Raw genomic sequence first — 19,348 nt, 5'->3', positions numbered from 1 at the left:
GGTATTTTCGTAGTAATCTTATTATTATACCTCTTACATTTGTGACTGGGGCATTAAATTGTTAGAGTAGTGACCGTTTTCGTGCAATGTCAACAATTTTTTTCCGATTTATGGCGCGAGTGTGGAACACTCAAGGATAGTATGTGTGCACTATGCACATACGTACAAAGCGTGCACGAGACATGTTAAGGCACTTGTCCAATGAGTCTCTTGAAACAGTTCAACAGTGAATGGGCAGATACAGCCACAGGGGATTGAGCGCATTGAAACCGTATGTGTTACGGAACAGGCACTCTGTGCAGCTTTTTTAGCACACGCAAAATTCTATTGTTCTAGATGGTAGATATATAATAACATCCCATATTTCACTTTTTTGTTTTTGCAAATTTGAAGTTTGTTGAATATCTCTGTATTCAAGACATCTCCAAAAACTCACAATCAAACAGCTACTAGTACAGTAATTACATCAACATATTCAATACAAGTCACTTTGCTATTTCAATAATATCACTCCTTATTCATGGGTTGGCAATGTATCTGAGCTCTCCACTCGCTTCACATTAGGATTCTCCTTGGTACTTGTAAGTACAACAAAACACAGCAAATTTTACTTGACTACAAAGATGCCTCCTACATACATGTATATTAGGCCAAAGTAAGTAAATTCTTTGTTTTGCGTCCGCGCGCGCCTAGGTTTTTGGAGATTTTTCGGAAAAAAAAAACAAACTTTCCTTTCAAAATTTCGCCGTTGGTGGCGCTATTTTGTCGCAAAAACAAGTCGTGGCTTTTAACTTTGCGACGAAACACTCCTTTACGGCAGTCAGATTTCACAACTGGACCATGCAGTGACGTAAAACAGTACTCTCTACAAATTTACCCCTGTCGATAAGTAACTCAGCCTCACGCCAGGGCCTCACGTTCTCGCTGTCTGTTGTCAGGTGCCGCCAATTGAGCTGTTCGTGCAAAAAGGTGTTCGTGCGCAGTTTTTCAGCGGGCGGGCAAATTTTAAAACTAATCAGCGGGCGGGGAGAAAAAAATCGATATTTACTGTCGGCGGGGAAGAATTTTCATTATTTTCAGTGGGCGGGTAGAAAATTTTTGACAGTGGGTACCTGAAAATACGTAGAGGGAGGGGAAAGCCGTGGTTGATAGAACTTGAGGGGAGATAGAGCGCCTTACTTTGTGGGGAGCAATGTTCCAAGGTATACTGCTAGCTGCTCGCACTGTTTTGTGTTGATCTGGGTTGCCTAGTGGGCATCTAGTGGGCAATGGCGAATTTCAGTAGTGGGGAGAGGGCAGTGGGGAGCTTGCATTGTTGTGGGGAGAGGGGAGCGGACAGACCATAGGTACTGGAGGGCAGTGGGCATCAAAATTCAGTGGGAGGGCACATTTTCCGTGTATGCCAGTGGGAGGGCAGTTACGAACAGCTCTACTTTCCCCTCCAAATTTTAGGTCAAGGTCAAAAATAAGTAAAATCAGTATATCAGCCTTCAAAACATGTTTTGGGATGAATTTGCGAAATTGATGAAATTTACCAGTTGGCTGCACCTGTGTTGTGGCTTTGCCTGTTGTGGTTTTGTCGTCACCATAAAAAATGAATGAAAGCAGGGAAATAATCGAAGTTAAAAAACAAGAAACCTTTGCACGGCAACTTGAAGGCATGGTCACTGCGAGCAATCGGGACTTGAACAGACAGAGATTCAGTCGGCCGATTGGACTTGGGTACCACGACTCAGAGAGTATGGAAGACGGTAAAATCGGAAAGTGTTGAGGCCTATCCTAGTTAATTGGTCTTTTAGGTTTGCCGAAAATTTGGTTAATTCGTCCATTTTAACTTGAAACAAAAAATAAACCAGTGATCAGTCCTGTAAACGAAAGGCCTTTACGTACTTTTTTGTTCAGTTTGGGTATGGAAAGTATATTAGAATCCCTCTGTGAAAGTTCAAACTTGTAGTAGGCGGTCGTAGCTGCTCTTGAAGGAGGTCACACTTTCTGCATTAATGACATCGGCTGGTAATTTATTCCAGGTGTCCACAACTCTTGCTGAAAAAAGTACTTTCTTGTGTTAAGTCGAACGGTTAGTTTATGAAGTTTGCGACAGTGTCCTCAAGTTCTCGAGTCGAGTCGGCTGCTAACTCGAGTGAAAGGTTGCAGTGGTCATGGCCTTTGATAACTAATTCTAGAGTCGAATCATGTCGACGCGAATTCTTCTTTTTTGTTCAAGTGCTAAGATTTTTATGTCCTTTTGTAGCCATGGTGACCAAGCTTGTACTGCATGTTCGAGCTGTGGTCTCACAAGTTGCTTGTAAAGACGAAGAATGACATTTTTTTTATTTGATCGACAATGATCATTTGATGAGATCAAGCATTCTGTTTTCTTTACTGCAAACTTATCACATTTGCTTGAAGGTTTTAAGGTAGAATGAAGTAGATCGCCCAAGTCATTTTCTTCAGTTGTACGTCCCAGTGAAATATTCTTCATTGAGTATTTATTGAAGGGGTTGTTGTAGCCAATATGCGTCCGCCAGTGTTCACTCGTTTTTTGTAGCTTGTCCAAATCAGCTTGTAGAATTTCAAGATCACTACAATTTCGCAAGGGATGATACGTCTTGGTATTGTCAGTAAATCTTTGAGTTCGGAACTAATTTCACCGCCAGTATGATTGATGTAGATTAGAAAGAGTACTGGTCCAAGAACTGAACACTTTGGAACACCACTTGTGACGCATTCTCTATTCAGATGATGCTCCATTTATGACTACTCGCTGTTTTGTATTTGTCAATCATGCTTTGACCCACTGTAGAATATTATTTCCATTTATGCCATGATACTATCTCTTTTCAATCAATCATGTATAACATGTACATGTACAGTGTTCCAAGAAAACGGAATGACAGGGCGACTACAAACGTGGCACTTAACTAATGTACAGTATATACAACGTACATTGTACATGTAGGTGGAATTAAATTTGACAAACCACAGATGACAAGACTGTCATAATCTACACGTATACATGTAAAAATAGTTTGTTCTACTTCTGCAATGTAGCGGGGTACGTCAGTGTCACACACTAAATGTCAACTACTTCAAATGATTAATTCAAGATATTGTGCCCTGCACTAATTTTGGAAGCCTTATGGCAGTAAGTACATGATCTCAAAAAGACGGGGGAACGATAACAGTTCACTGAAAATTTACCTAGAAAAAGGCAGACCATTGACAGAAAAGGCTAAAACAACGTTTTGTGTATCATTAGAACATTTTGAGAAGTAGATGTGCTTGTCAAACACTGGGTTGCCACGGTAACAGGCATATATGTAAATAGTACATCATATTTCCAGTTTGCAATACATCAATACAGGAGAAACTTTTTATACATGTACAGTATAGACACTCGTTACATCTATCTTGGAATGTGTAACTCAAAGAAATTTTCATAATTTCTTACATAAATATACGGTATACTGATTCAAAGTTGTAAAAATCTGTTTCAGACAGCAAACCAATCAAGTCTGAGTGATAGGTCAGTGACCAGAGTGATGTCACCGATATTGTTTCATTATGACAATAACAATACACAAAATGATATCACCAATATATTTGGTTTCATTTGGACAATAAACACAAGTCCACTTCAGAAAAGAATGTTGAGTCAGGGCTTACCACCCACTTCATACGGTCAGTTGTTTTCAAAGACTCGGAATTGCGCAATGGTGACAAAGTCCCCTGGTGAAGGAAATATTCCACTGTGTTTCTGTGTCAATGAAATGTGTACAAATGGGCGATACTTACAAAAACACCACTTATTCCACAAAAATTCAGACTGAGTCAATGATATAAGGTTTCTAAGAAATCTACTTGACTCTTTCCAAGGACATGGTTTCTTGTATAATCAGGAATGGATGTGGTAATTGTGTATGTTTATCACAAGTTTGGTGATCTACAGTAACATGACCTTGTAATGACCTTGGTGGACATGTACAGAAATCCTATAGTCACTAGAGAAACACAGTTTTCATGTCAATTCTACAGCCCTGCTAATGTTGTGGCAATTGTATTGATAAAGATTATAGCTTGCTTTAGGAAACATTTCCATCAGTAGGTCTTGATGAAATTATTCATAAACATAGCACATGAACAAATCTTGTGTAGAAGGTGGCCTCGATACTGTACATAGTGCAATGTCCTCCTAACTCTACAAGGTTAAAAAGACATCAGACCACACCATGTTTCAATGGATTGGAGATTCATATCTTATAAAGAGTTGAAATTTATTTTAACGTCACACGGCGCATGGTGAACATTTGTCTGGGATCTCCACTCCGTCTTTTGGCCTTGGTCCATATGGATGAAGGCCAAAACATGAAGTGGATATCCTGGACAAGGTGAACATGAGTGCATAGAAACCAACTCAATAAAGGTATTATGCTACAACATCTTGTAAACAGTCTGTGACAATTGAAATGTCTCTTCATCAATTCATGTAATAATGTTATGCATTGCCAACTTGAATTTTTAACATACATGTAGACTGCCTGGTTATGCAAGTTGATCTCCAATGGAACATAGCATCTACATGTGTACAATGCAAACACCTGTACCATAAATGAAATCCAAGGGTGACCATTAATTTCAGTGTTAATGGTTGTAATGTATCTCATAACATCACCAATAGCACTATGAAACAGCCTGCCAACTTCTGCCGTACTGTCATCATATTCAAACCGATACACATGGACAGAGACACATTTTGCCAGAGTCTGAGATGATGAAACGTGCCACTGTACAGTATGCCACGGTTTTCACTCAGGGATAGTAGTCTGGTGGGCATGTTTTCAATCATTTCTAAAAAGGTGATTGTTTGGTACATGTATGTACATTGGTACATGTATATACACTTTACATTAATGATACTCCAAGTGCCCTGTCGTCTATATGTACATGTTAGTTGTCACACAGGTACAATAATCACACAGCAAGGCAATCACTGTACAGTCAGTGTTAGGACAGTTGCACTTTCTATAACCTTACTCCTTGCCAAGAAATTTGAAGAATACATAATTAGATATGCCATAATTCATGTCATACATTACACAACTCATACACGTACAGCGATTTTATCGAGTGCTGCTCCGCAGAAAGGAAGCTCAACTAAGATGAAATACTAACTAGGTTTTTGTGATATCAATGTTTCATAATTATGATTTATTATTTTTAATAATTATGAAAATAATATCATACTTTTAGACTATTCACTTTCAGTTTGTCTGTGCAACTTATAGAATTTTTATTTGTTAGCTAATTTGGCACAAGGACACATTACAAGTAACTTTACTAAACAACTGCATCTGTATCTTAAAGGCAGCCAATGTGAGTGTACCATTACTGTAGCTTTTGACAGAATGTCTTACAATACTTGCTCACCACTGTATGATCTATTATCAGCATATTACAAATGTACAACAAAGTTGCTCACCTACCAACCGCATGTTTTGGATGTTTCCCAATCATGCTATCAAGTTTCCTCTCTGTACATACATGTATTACTGTAATCTTACATAGGGGACAACAGAATTTACCTGTATTCCCAAAACTTGGAAAAACACACTGCAAGAAGTTTTTTGGTTTCAGTTTGTTAAACAACAAAATTAATGAAAATACTGTATGTGAATGAAAGTCCACTATAAATTTTTCATAATTATTTCATTTGCAAATTTCATAAACATTCAAAAATCAAACTGAAAAATATTGCCCATGAGACAAAAAAAGGTATACATGTCATGTATCTATCTAATATTCACAATTCATGAAATACTATAACAACATGATTTCATTATTATTGCCATTTGCCAAATCCTACTGCCTGTTATTTCAATTTAACCATGCATCAGTATTCACTATCTGATGAAATGAATCATAAATCTTGATATGGTCTGATACATAAGTCTTTAAATATGAATTAGAGCTATTGTGGTATACAGTAACAATCCTTATCATCTTGTGGGGGCTAATCATCACGCATGGGCTATTATAACATAATATATTGATTTTAAAATATACATCAAACTTTGAGCAGGTGTCTTAGAGATAATAAAAGAAGATAAAATGCAGCCATTTTGAGAAATAAATTTCAGACTGGTCATGTTAGGGATTATTGAAGAGAACTTTGACCCAATTTATTTCTGCTGAGTTTGATATTTTACTGCTGATGTGCAGCGTCTCGGAAGCTGTTATCCAATTGGGTGGCTGAATCGTACCGTTATAATTGAATAATACAAAAAGACTCCCTAAGTTGCTGTGAATAGAGACAATTGACCAATCAGATATAACCTTCTGAGCACGCTGCACATCGCTGCACAGCCATAAAAGAATGTTACTTCTCAGTTTAGGACTCACTACATGTATTTTCGATGCTGGGTTTTTCCAATAGGCATCCCTAACTACAGTCCTTTCATCCCATGGAGTGACTGTGCCCTAACTAATGTCGCTACACCATTACAATGAACACCCACAGAGAGAAAATAACAGAAACCATGGAAAATGTAGCCTGACTGAAACATAGTAACTAGAGTATTGTGGTGGACTATGCTAATATCACCATGGCCAACAATGTTTACAGGCCACAAGTCTCCTGTCTGATCATGTGATCATATAGTCACTATGTACATTTCAAGTGAATATCCTGGTAAGCCTGGCAGATGAATGGTTGTCATGGAGGGCAGAAACTTACCCAGGGAAATACCATAGATATGACACTTCAACATATCATCGATTTTGTTTTCTCTTATACAAAGTTACCGGTATTATTGCTGGTAAAACCATTTCATTTGTAATCACAGATTGTAAAAGGTACCTCTTGGCAGGTGTGCCAGCCGTCTCCATGAAATTTATGCTGGATGTTAATCCAAAGGTCAATAATTAAACAGAAAACACTCAGTCTTGTATGGTTTCTACCCTGATTTATTATTATAAAAGCACCATAACCAGTGTCTGACTTGAAGTAATCTTATAAGGACATGCAAACAGCTGATGCTCCAATAATTGATGTACATGTATGTACATAGTATTTAACCAGTGGTCAAGTAAAGTTCATAGCACAGAATACAGCACTATGTCACGGGTCCTGCATTCTCATGGTAAATTTTTGAAGTCAAACATACAATTGTAATCTGTCAGTAACACAGTGGTGTATCCACCATTTCAACTTGAATATTTGAATATCACAGACCCACTATAATAAGTCAAGTACAAGTGTACTGGTGAAGTGTTCACGAAAGCTTTAAACCAACCTACTTTCATTAAGTTACTGATTTCTCTGTTCAGCAGATACATGTATACAATGCAAGACCCGAGGTACATGAATATTCCACATTGATTAAGGGTCATTAGCATAGAATTTTAATACCGAAACAATGCTCATTAATGTAATCTGCATATTTGAATATCATTATACCTCGCATCTTGAACTAATAGGATACATGTATAAATGACCGTGGATCATTTTGCCAAACATCTCAAGCAAATTGACCAGCTGTGTACAATATTTAGTCCGCTATCTTCGCGGTAACATTTGCTTCGTCACTAGTAGAATACACACGTTGATGACAATATGTCATCTACTTGAACAAATTTTGAACATCTGTAAACTGTATCTCTTCTATAAGGACACTTATAGATGATTACATAAAAGCAATTTTGAAATTTCATTTGTAATACTATGGCACAATTTCCCTACAGCACCATGCACTGCCTTGCAATGGCCTTCCACATATCATTGATCAGACTGGCTTCTTTCCATAATTAACACAAACTGTTTAGCTTTGTTGTGTAATCCCTATTAACAGACAGAAATGAGTTTGCTAAACTTGCATTTTCATTCACCATTGCTAAATGAAATAATTGATTCATAATCTGCTCCATCAAACGCCTTTGTCCTGGACATTATTTCAATTATGGAAATAAAAGTAGTTTCATGCTGGGTTAACATGAATGTGAACAGTTCTGACTGGATCAGTTCCCACTGTGTGCATCACCTATCATTCTTTGTAAATCAAGATTCAGAGCAATGCAGTTCACTTTAATCAATATAAAAGCCACATTGTGGAAAATTTAGTTTTCTTCATTAACAGATAGCTCTTCATGCTCTATTTCTATGTAAGGGCAAAGGTCATGAACCATTCCATAACACAATCATACCATTATAAACAAATATTATGACATAAAGTAACATAAAATATCTGGATTTAAATTTTCTGGTAAATTTAGGTACTTTTGCAAGCCTTGTGACTTAATGACACCTGTTTCCACGGTGATATCTAGTTTAAGTACAGTCAAATTAAGAGTGGTAAGAGAAATAGGTCTGATAGAACATGTAGTTTCTGATTGAAATTCATACTGCATGATAGAGCTATCCAAAGAAAGAGAACTTTCCTTTCACAACCTTTGTACACTGAACGCGACATCAAATTAAACAATGCTACATGCTGAAATTGACAAACAGACTATATACCGGTTGTTTGTTTCACCCCATTACATCCGTGCCCTGTCTAAGGCCATTATGGCTTTGTGACTACCCTGCCGCTGTTCTGACTGTCCAATCCATCACGAAATACAAATACGGTACATGACTCAAAGCTAAGACAAACATGCTGTAATCTGCAATTCAGTTGACATATTACTAGCCATAAATTAATCCTCATTCTCCCAGGTTGTACATATGTATTTATTTCTATGGTTTGTCTATGCAGCCTGGTAGAAAGAGGATAATCTTCTTCCTCCCACAGGGTTATAGCTCAACGTTGCAAATGTGACTTTTATATTTGAAAGTGAGACAAATGCTCAGTGAATTTGTAGTTCAATAAACTTTTTATAAGTTCTATTTAATTTGATAAGTCAGAGCTATCCAAGACCTGTATGTATCAGTTAACCAATATCTGATTTGCGCTGTGTTGTGGGTTGTCCACAACTTGAATTTGTTGTTATTTTTTACCATGCTAAGAGCTTAAAACAGGTCTTGAATTTGATTGAATTTTATCAAAGAGGATTGGCATTATTTGTATAAATTCTCTGCAATAAAAATATACCCTTCTCAATAAATATAATTATTTGTGTAAATTTTTCTCCTGTAGAAATGTATTTCATAATAAAATATGATATGATATTCAATTTTCACAAAATAATAGATGTACATGGAAGCAGTTCATTGACCCTTGACCTATGTGAATATTTACATTTCTCTCACACATTGACATTAAAATCTTGAATACTAAATAGTTACAGCAGCTGTCACAGTGTCAGCCATAAGATATTACTAAAAGCCATCCATATTGTATTTCATGGTACTTACATTGTTTAGTAAATATTTTATCTATGACATACATGTTCATGATTCCTACAGATTGTCTTCTTGTAAATTTCAAGGACTTCAAGTTGTTCTCATGAAATTTCAGACAGTCATGTACACAGTGAACTCTACACATACCTGTCTAGGCTGTGCAGTGTCTTGTTGAAAACTGTGATCTCTTTGGCTCTGTACAGTGTACAGAATCACATGAGGGTGGATTTTTGCAACACAGGTGAGGGAACTGTCACCGTGATCATCAGCTTCTCAGGAGAAATCAGTCCTTTGTATGTATATAATGGCTCCTACTTGTCAGCCCTGGGTACACCGTGTAACGACAATTTGCCACAGCTGATGACAACTAGCAATTATTTACTGAACAGCATCCAGTCTGTCAGAGCTGTGTACAACTTTTGTGCAGAGTGACCTTACAGAGTCCAGGCAACAAAGCTCACTATGCAAGTTCCAAGGTGATAACGGTGTGAAAAACACACCGACCACATTCAAAGGCGTGTGTATCTCAGTGTTGATCAGGGAAGTGGAAAATCAATGGATCGAAGCAAAAACTCCACAAAAGATACTCATACTGCAGTAAAAGTGAGGAAAACTTTCAATTTTGAAGCTCCAAGGAGATTAGGAAAATATTTGCTTAAAACAACTTTAAAATAAAGTTGTATTAGGATGCAATTCTCCATACAGGCTGTTCTCTGATACTTGGCTATCACAACATATTGTAAGCCATAAAGCCATACAATGTACACGTGTAATTACGCAAGCTTGTTTTTAATATAGTTAGTAACCACAGTAATTGTTTTTGCATAACACTTGAGTCTGCCAGTGTGTATGAAACATGTACAGGTAAATATTTTTCATGATGACCTTTCTGGAAAGAAATGTCTACACATCTCCTAACTCTGTACCATCAATATTGCAATAAATGTGTCTATTTTCAAAATACGGATTAGCTCACTAATGGTTCTGTAAACACGTCACCCATTCTGGCACAATCAAAGTACAATTTGCAGAGATAAGAAACCCTCAGTGGGTACTCCTCAAATTACCGGGATTTTCATGTGAAAAGCTGATTCTAACCTTTGTAATGTCACATTTCCCATGATTACTTGTTGCTATGCACTACAGTACTAGTAACTGAATGCATAATTTTTCTATCTATGTGCGGGATTATGTAGACATGTATTTTGCTAGTTGTTCCAAGCGGCACAAGGAAAGTTCATCAAGTGCCTTCATCATATGGGTACCCAGTGTGGGATTCATACATATACTCTATGTGGCATGCATGTTCTATATCAGAAAGGTACACGTACTGTGTGACTGAAAAGTACAGGTACCCTGTGTTCATTATCCTATATCAGAGACCGAGATACAGTATATGGTACCAACAGACCAACGCATCTTCTGGTGACATGGATTACATATAGATGGCAATGTTATTTCATGATGGTGACTACAACAACAGAATTTACAAAGCTCATATTGTGATGTTCTTGAGCAGATATCAATGCCTGATCTTCTGTGTGACTTTTGAACAATGGTGAATTAGAGCAACGACCTGGGTAAATTTGGTCAAAGCATTGCGCCATAAATTGAGGACAAGGACCTGACAGAAGACAATCAATCAGTGTTAATCAGGGGTCAACTCCCCACCCCTGATAACAAGTACAAAGATCCGGCTTCAGCACTGGAGACAATATAGGATGAACAAACAGTGGACTGGGAGAGGGGTCAATCAGTTCTATTGTCTACAGCAGTGTGTTAGCAATCTTGTCCTGGAAACTATTTACTTGCCAGCAAATGAAAGCAAAGTTAGCTGTATAACTTTTGATGTATTCATATGTATTTTTGAGTACTTTTGTTCAGTGTGATATCAAGTTTCTTGTACTACTCCCAAATCAGAATGCACTGTGTTCAATTTCTAAATGCTGCAAGTATGAGTCTGATGTCAAAAAATTGTATTGAATATGATTGATCAGTGAATTTTTTAATCCAGACTGGAATTTGTCAACAAAATATTCTCTTATTGTACTCTGTGTGTCGTGAATATGTAACAAGGGTTAACAGATTGATTTTAAACATACTAAGTAAAGAGGTTTATCTCTGGTGGGAAAGCTGAAATTACGGTTCATAATATTTCATAGAAATTTAACAACTACGCAAGTTACAAACACAAGTGAGTCACAACATAACTTTGCAAATACATAAACAACGGATTCTGCTTAACATGTTCAAAGATGGCAGGAATAATACTGACAGCTCCTTAACAAAACTGGAGGCGCATTTTCCACAGTGTGAGTGTTGCCATTATGAAAGATATGCCAGCTATGAACATACTACATTTATTCAGGATATTTTTAGTTCACAGTGCCCTATGGGTTCATGGATAATTAGTGACATGAAAATGTGTTACAAAATTCCAGAGTGGTAAGCCACATACTGAAAAGGCTATGAACCTAGGTATTCCAATATCCAAGTTGAAAGGTCATACAAATCGAAGAGAACGAAGAAATCAGACTGACGTACTACATGTACACCAGCATAAAATAGTTTTTGTTAAATGCACAGGATCTCCATTGACATGCAAAATTACACAATATCTCATCGAAAATGTATAAAACTTCTGGTCTGTTCAAGTAATACATGGTATTTATCCTTTTTCTCAAAGAGGTTGTAATTACCAGATTGAATTTTGTCGTTGGTACAGAATACACGCAATTGCATGAAATGAACCATTTCAGTGGCTAAGTCAATATTTGTCACCTTTATAAAATATAACTTAATCCAGACAGTTTTTTTTCAATTTTTTCCCAAAATTTTTATCAAAAACGGTAGGTGATGAAAAGTTATGTCCATTAAGTTCAAAATCATCACACAAAATACAGAAAACCTAATAAAAATTGGTAAAATGTGGCACTAGAATTTAGTGGGAAAATTATAGCCCTCAATAGGGTATCAAATTATCTGTCAACATCTATGTATAGTCTGAATATCATTACATGGATTACTATCTGAGATGTATCACAATTACACTTATAGTACATTACTAATGTTATTTATTTTGAACTTGAATTTCTCATACTTTTAGAGATTTATGGCTATAAAATTCAACCTAGCGGGAAAAGGATGGAAAAAATTTAAAACTCACAAGCTGTTGTGGTATTAAAGGGACATTAGCCATCTTTTGTCATCATTCTGGTTAATTTTTTATTTCATCTGAGAAGTAATTTATTTTTATTCCACTGACTGAAATATGCTTCGTCATGGTTCATCGTCAGAGTTCTGCTTGTAGACTGCACGTACATGTAATAAAGACCATTGATGTACCGGTAATATCAAGTTGTGGTGCACGTAATACTAGAAATAATGTCGTTGAATCATATAAATGTGTTGTAACAGTAAGAAATGCAAGCTGGCTGGTTTTATTAAGCACTCAACACATTAAGTGAGCACAATAAATGACCGTAATGTTACATACATGACACATGTACCACTGGTAATACAGAATATAATTGATACTGTCTGGACTCTCCATAAACCTACCATATGTCACTGTTACAATTCAAATAAGAAAGAAAATTATGATTCAATGTGGAATTTGTAACACAATGTTATAGTTGACAGAAAAAAGCCAGAAAATTGGGATGCATGCTGTTGTGTTAACAAACTTTTTCATGTTGCACAGGACTTGCAAGGATGTACCATGAGTACCTGTTGTGAGAGAGTAGATGGGTCACATAGACAGAATTTGCATTAATCACTGATAAGCTAGGGGTGAGGGATACAGTAAATTTATAGCCAGTACCCCCTAAGAAAATCCTTGTTGTTCTCATCCAAGGGTTTGTACCAACTACCAAGGTAATCTACACTTGTGACATGCCAATCTCTTTCTGAGGGAGATCTGAACTTGATATTACATTTTATAGAATTGCACTTGATTTGTAATATGGTAACTTCAAATATGTGCCCTGCAAATATCAAATGTCTCTTTACAGTAACTTCACAGAAGTATGCAACTGTTAAAATTGTATGAATGGTTCATATGTATAGTACTCCAAGTTCATACACATAAATTTATTATGCAGAGTCCACTGTTTTGAAAAACTTCACAAATGGAACACACACGTAACTGTTTTTCAACATCAAATCTGTTATGTTATGATGTTGTGGTGAAGGTTCACCACTGACTGATTCTAATTTCAGACAAGTGTACATGTACTATGATGTCACGATAAATAATTTTTCCTTGCATTGAAATTGTGCTAGTCTGGGCACATGTGGTCCAAAGACATTGGCTTACGTAGGGTTTCACTGATATGAGAAAACTTTCCACTGTTAAATTGGAGCAGGTACATCAAAGCAATTATCAGTAAGTTCACTTCACCTGACTCATAGTAGGCCTCCATGCTGATAATGTTACAATTTGTGATTGTCATAATGAACTTCTTTCATCCATTTAAAATATCAGGAAATATTGCACATAATATCAAAGCTAGGTAAAATCACATAGGGGTACGAAGTACTTTGTGATTTTACTTTCAGGGCTGAGATGGAGTAAACAGGTCATGGTGACAAGAATGCAGAGTACATGAATTATTCGAGAAGGCGCATGTGAGAGCACTATTGGCGATAACACAACCACTCAACCCTCTATGATTAAAACCATGAGGAGGGACTATGTCAACACTTTTTAGAAACTTTCACAGAATAATTACAAAGTTTTCGAACAGTTTGTGAGTTTAATTAGTTTCCTGACAATATCTTGTAAATTTGTGTAGTGTACATGCTACGTACTATGTACATGTTTTGTGGAGGGACTGTGACGTGTCTGGTGATGATCGAGAAATTTGAGCTTGAGAAATCTGAGCTTGAGAAACCCAATTTGTCGATAATGTTACAGAAATGTGCACTTTGTTTACGTTCTTGGATATATTACTGTTTTGAATTTTACACTGTGTTTTCTAGCCTACTTTTCAATGGTGTAAGTGTAGTCTCTTCAATACCAGAAAATGTAGGTCATCTTGTACCACTTTAAGTCATACGACTCTGGTTCCACTTCACTACACCTTTTGTCCAAAATTATTCATGCACAAGCTGCATTCTATTCATAGTATTCCAACTGTACGTACACAGCGTCTTGAATAATACTTTACAGCTTTATGTTTACGTGGTGTTTTCAATATTGTTCATGTATTTGGCAATGTCCTTGAATAGCTTTCCTGTGTTTACACAGACATGAACTTGAAATACAAACGTACCAAAGGTCAATGAAGTTCAGTGTGATGTGACCTTTGAGAGCAATCGATCAGTTTTGACTGTCGAATCAGTACATACAGCTAGCGCCATCAATCTAATTACTGCTCTCATTTAAACGCAAATGGAACAAACCAAAGTATTCAATGTGTTATGTGATTTCATAATGGGAAGACCTCACACTTGGCCTCCTACATGTAAGTTATGATAGCCAATTGAATGTGTATAACTGTCCGGCCGGGTCCATTCATTCACTTCGAGTTCGATATGTCTTTGTGTGACCGCGTGTCTGACGAGCTGGGCAGCGTACATTACATCATCTCGAAAACACGCCGGTCGTTCGATTTTAAAATGTACTGTTGTAAATGATCTAGTTTGATTTCAATTGCACAGACCGTAGGTGTGAAAGCAAAGCATAAATTTTGTGATTTAGGACGAGGGAGAAAAGGGAAATTAAACCCACACTATTTTTAACGTTGACGCGCGGACACACCGGAACCGGCTGTTCCGATGCTTTTCACAAGGTCACCGGTTCATTTTCCGTCAATAATCCCCAAATCAGAATTTCTCGTCAAGTCAGATGTAGATATGGTACGTTTGAAAACGTCAAGTATTTGGCCACTCACCAAGTTTGTGAAGTTTGTGCTAAAATGACACACGACTGCAAAACATCCAAAGTATCTGTAAGTGGAATAGTATAGTACGCCACGCAAGTTCGCTCCACTCGGTCAGGATCCCAGTGTCTATGTCGGTTTATACTCCTCGTTTCGGTTAAGTAATTGGCACAAAATTCGCCCTTGTGATGGCAAAGTTTCTCCTTTCGAATATCCTTACCATTACTCGTTGTTAGAATAACTTACGACTATTCCAAGTGTGACAAGCAACTGATCGCGATCTTCATGTGCCACTGACGGCTGCCATATTTAATGAATGCCGCTTACATATGACCTCTAGAAAGTTCACTTCCGCATATCAACGAGATGTTCATTTGTTTTCCCAAAAATTATTTTCTCGTAAACTTCCCTGTGTGCGCGGGTTACAATAGGCGTCGACAAGCAGGCACTCTCTGCAAATGATAACTTGAAGTTTCTTCTCAGAGTAATAGTACTTCCCTTTTGACTTAAAGGGTTAAAAAATCCCAAACATACCAATATAGCGTAGAAACGGCCGGCAAAACGTGTATTGCAAACTCTCGGCGGGTAAGCTTAAGCGGGACTGTGTCTACGTGCAAGGTGACCAGTAACTATGATTACCTCAGGTCGACCTCATTTAATTTAGTGCGTGATCAGCCAATCAGATATATTTCCCAGATTACATTTCTTATTGGGTTAAGGTATCAAACTGCCAGTACCAAATATTTCTCTCTGTCTAAATATCTCTGATAGTGACGATTCACGGCTGGGGGTTGGACCGGGCGAGCGCGCGATTCGGAAAATATTTCCAGCGCCATTTAAGAGGGCAGGTGCAAATATGTCAAGAGCAATGAGCGATGATTAGTTTCGTTTCTATTTTTAACAACACTTGCTGTTACCATGGTGGTATGAAGTACCTGAATGTCGCAACAACCGAACAAGCTTAGGCCTACCTGTAAAACGATTGGAACTTATTTCGCATAATTGGATGGTGAAGTAATGTCGGTTTAACCTAATAATGAAAGCTCATCTACTTTCTTTTTAAGCAATAAAATAGTATTTGTAATATAGCAACATTCAGCTATAGGGCACCTAACACTTTGGGGAAATTTCAAAATACAAAGATCCAATTCTCCAAAATTAGTTCCCATCGTGTTTTGTGTAAATTTGACGAAACACTGAAAAGTGCGAAACGGTCTTGCCTCACCATAAGCTTAGCCTTCGCGCAATGTTTGGAAGACAGTCGTGAAATGGTGAATGCAATGCTTCTTTGTACTGCAAGCGTTCGCTGTATGTTAAATTACTCATATAAAAATACAAGGTACGTGGTTCTGATCTGAAGCATAGGGTCTAAGTCTGAAGATATATGAAATAATTACAAGTGTCAATGATTTCTGCTATCTTTTAATATTATATGACCTGATACTTTTTCATCAAGGCGTTTGACTCGTTAACTACGACTCTTAAACCGTAAGTTCTGATTCTTGGAATTCTAAGGGGCTAAAAAACATATCAAAGTACGTCCATGTACAATTCTTGCAAAATAGTAAAAAAACTTTTATAACTGAGAAAATGTAGAAAGCATAAAACACTGACAAAAAAGACACGTCAACAGGACGTGAAATAGCCATCAGGAAACCAGTGAATTTTCATCTCCACCGTGACTGTATCTAGTATGAAACGTACGTGGCATATCAGCGACCTTAAAAAACTTATGTAAGCTTATTCTCTGCCTATTTCATTGATTTAAAGATGTATCAGTAAGGATTGCCGTCACCACACTCTTTCCAAATATTAAAATCTGACACTTTGATCTTGATGGAGCTAAAATCTTGATGCAATGTCACCATCTTCTGCATATCACGAGTCAACTTCGCTCACTAAGGGTTTTTCTTTGGACAGGAACCCTTCCCTTTGGCAGGAACCCTGGGGACCTACGCCAACCTTACCAAGGCGTGCAGACCTGACGATGATCGTGTATACATATAAACTTGATTACTGATAGCAACGACGGCGAACATGCTTTAAACAATTCTATACGGTCGTTCATTTCCAACGACAAAAAAATGAATGTCATATTCTTTTGACATCTGCATTTAGGAAAAAATTGCCTTATGGACAGACATTTTCACTAGCTTTCAAAATTGAACAAATCTGTGCTGATTTTATCGTTCAGGATTGTGAAAGTCATACCTGCCGCTCACACAGGCATGATTCTGTCGGTGACAAATTTTCCCGCTCCATTGTATCGGCAATGACAACTTTAATATTAAGGCCAAGAGTTATGGTTAGTTTCGGTTTTATAAGACGGTTACCATGGTGCTTTAAGTAGTACCGAAATACTACAGAACGCCTACCTGTACGCCCAACAACCTCGATGGGCGTTGCCATGCAATATTGTCATATATCCGTCAGCTAGAATAAGGACATGAAATGTTCATCATTTCTGTCAATTGAACTTTTAATCTCAACACGCTAGTTAGCCACTGAAATTTTCGGTTTCAGCACTACAACCTTCGTCAGCAGAACAACCCGATCTCAACGACATTGCGATCGGGCTATTCTGGTGACGAAGGCTGTAGTGCTGAAACCGAAAATTTGAATGACTAAAAATCTAGCGTGTTGAGATCAAAAATTCAATTGACAGTAATTAGCTACCAACACCAACAAATTTCCATGCAAAATGTTCATGATGCTGTGCTACATACACTGTTTTGTACTGCACTGCCACCGCTCTCAACTTCTTTCTCATGTAAGCCACTGGCGAAGGTGAACGAGTTTTATCTTGTCTGGAAGTTACAAACGTACATCAGAGAATTAAAATAAGTGTCTATGGTCGTCTATATTTGGCATTAATATCATAATGGCATTCATTTTTCATCAAAAAAGCACTAGTTGTTTTCTGAAATATTTCGATGTTCCGTGCGTTAACTGTGAGTAGAGTGTTGATTCCAAGAAAATACGGTCTAGAAACTGCATGCATTGCATATTTCACAAAACACCCACAAACTTTAGTTAAGAAAACAAGCAAAGTACAAAACTAACTTTTAAGACAGGTCAATAGGGTACAAAGAGTACTCTGTGTTGAAAGATCATAACAACTACGTCATCACCACTCTATGATCGACACATCAATTTTGTTCCGGACTTTGGAAACTTTAATGTCTAGAACAAGTATTCACATGCCACATGCCTATTTCGTCGATCAAACGATAAAAGCAAGGGATGTCGTCATCGACAATATCTAATGCTCTATATTTTAGTAGCTGCATGTACTGAACACACCTCGGACGCATGCAGTCGTATAGAATTTTGATGAGCTCGGCAATTCAAAGAGCTACACAGTCATCGCCAATGATGAATAATGAATATGAACAACTGCATTCGAGTAAAAGTTATGCCTGACATACACATTTGTACCCTGAAAATATTACAAGTGCGGTTTTACAGCTGGTCGGACTAATTTTGAAAAATTTCGAAGCAACTTTTTTAACCGTCAAAAGTCATGTTTCCCCATGAAGTAAGAAATAGGGACTGGTAAACATTTTAAGACTCACATAACTGTAAATTTATCTTCTTTACACAATTTAAGTGCATGTATTTTTCAGTAATTATGACAGTTTTCTAGAAGTTATAAAGTGATGCCTTGAACAAAGTACGAACCAAGAGACGTATTTTGAAGTACGGTTGACCTGCAGGGCCGATGTAATATTTTCGTTGCTCATTAAGGAATCGTTCGCTCACACACACAAAAAACAACACATATAATGAAGGGGAAAACCGGCAACAATCGAAGGTCGCTGTGACCCCTGTCATCCGGTCGTACATGGACCTCCAAGTATGGTAACACAAAGATGGCAGAGGGAACAGTTCAGCACACATTATTAGAATCGAAATTATGCTTACATTAATAGAAAATGTGACCTGATCATAACGAGCAATATATAATGAATTTATTACAGCTCGTTTACTCTTTTTCTTCCAGTAACCGACGCTGTGGCCTCGCTAAATTGGAAAGTGCCTGAAAGTTTGGTGAGAGCATATACCACGGCGCCCTCTAGCGGACAATAAGAAAAAGGTATTGTATATATGGCCACTTGCAATCAAA

General features: G+C 37.3%; 1 protein-coding gene and 1 long non-coding RNA gene across 4 annotated transcripts in view; one reads left to right on the top strand and one right to left on the bottom strand.

The window, feature by feature from the left end:
* Window positions 1-15,855, bottom strand: part of LOC139144075 (trafficking kinesin-binding protein 1-like) — an 89,961-nt gene extending 74,106 nt beyond the window's left edge. For 2 of the 3 annotated variants that reach the window (XM_070714746.1, XM_070714749.1), the window contains exon 1: window positions 15,235-15,855. The gene's annotated coding sequence lies outside the window, so the exon portion shown is untranslated. The remainder of the gene's footprint in view (window positions 1-15,234) is intronic. The other variant, XM_070714748.1, reaches the window with a different exon arrangement.
* Window positions 1-19,348, top strand: part of LOC139144078 (uncharacterized) — a 65,618-nt gene that overhangs the window by 44,963 nt on the left and 1,307 nt on the right. The window contains exon 3 of the long non-coding RNA XR_011554723.1: window positions 19,226-19,318. This is a non-coding gene — a long non-coding RNA (uncharacterized lncRNA). The remainder of the gene's footprint in view (window positions 1-19,225; window positions 19,319-19,348) is intronic.

Source organism: Ptychodera flava, chromosome 11 (assembly GCF_041260155.1).
Source record: "Ptychodera flava strain L36383 chromosome 11, AS_Pfla_20210202, whole genome shotgun sequence".
In the NCBI taxonomy this organism is placed as follows: domain Eukaryota; kingdom Metazoa; phylum Hemichordata; class Enteropneusta; family Ptychoderidae; genus Ptychodera; species Ptychodera flava.
Note: the sequence above shows the minus strand (reverse complement) of the source record. Positions and strands in the feature narration are given on the sequence as shown.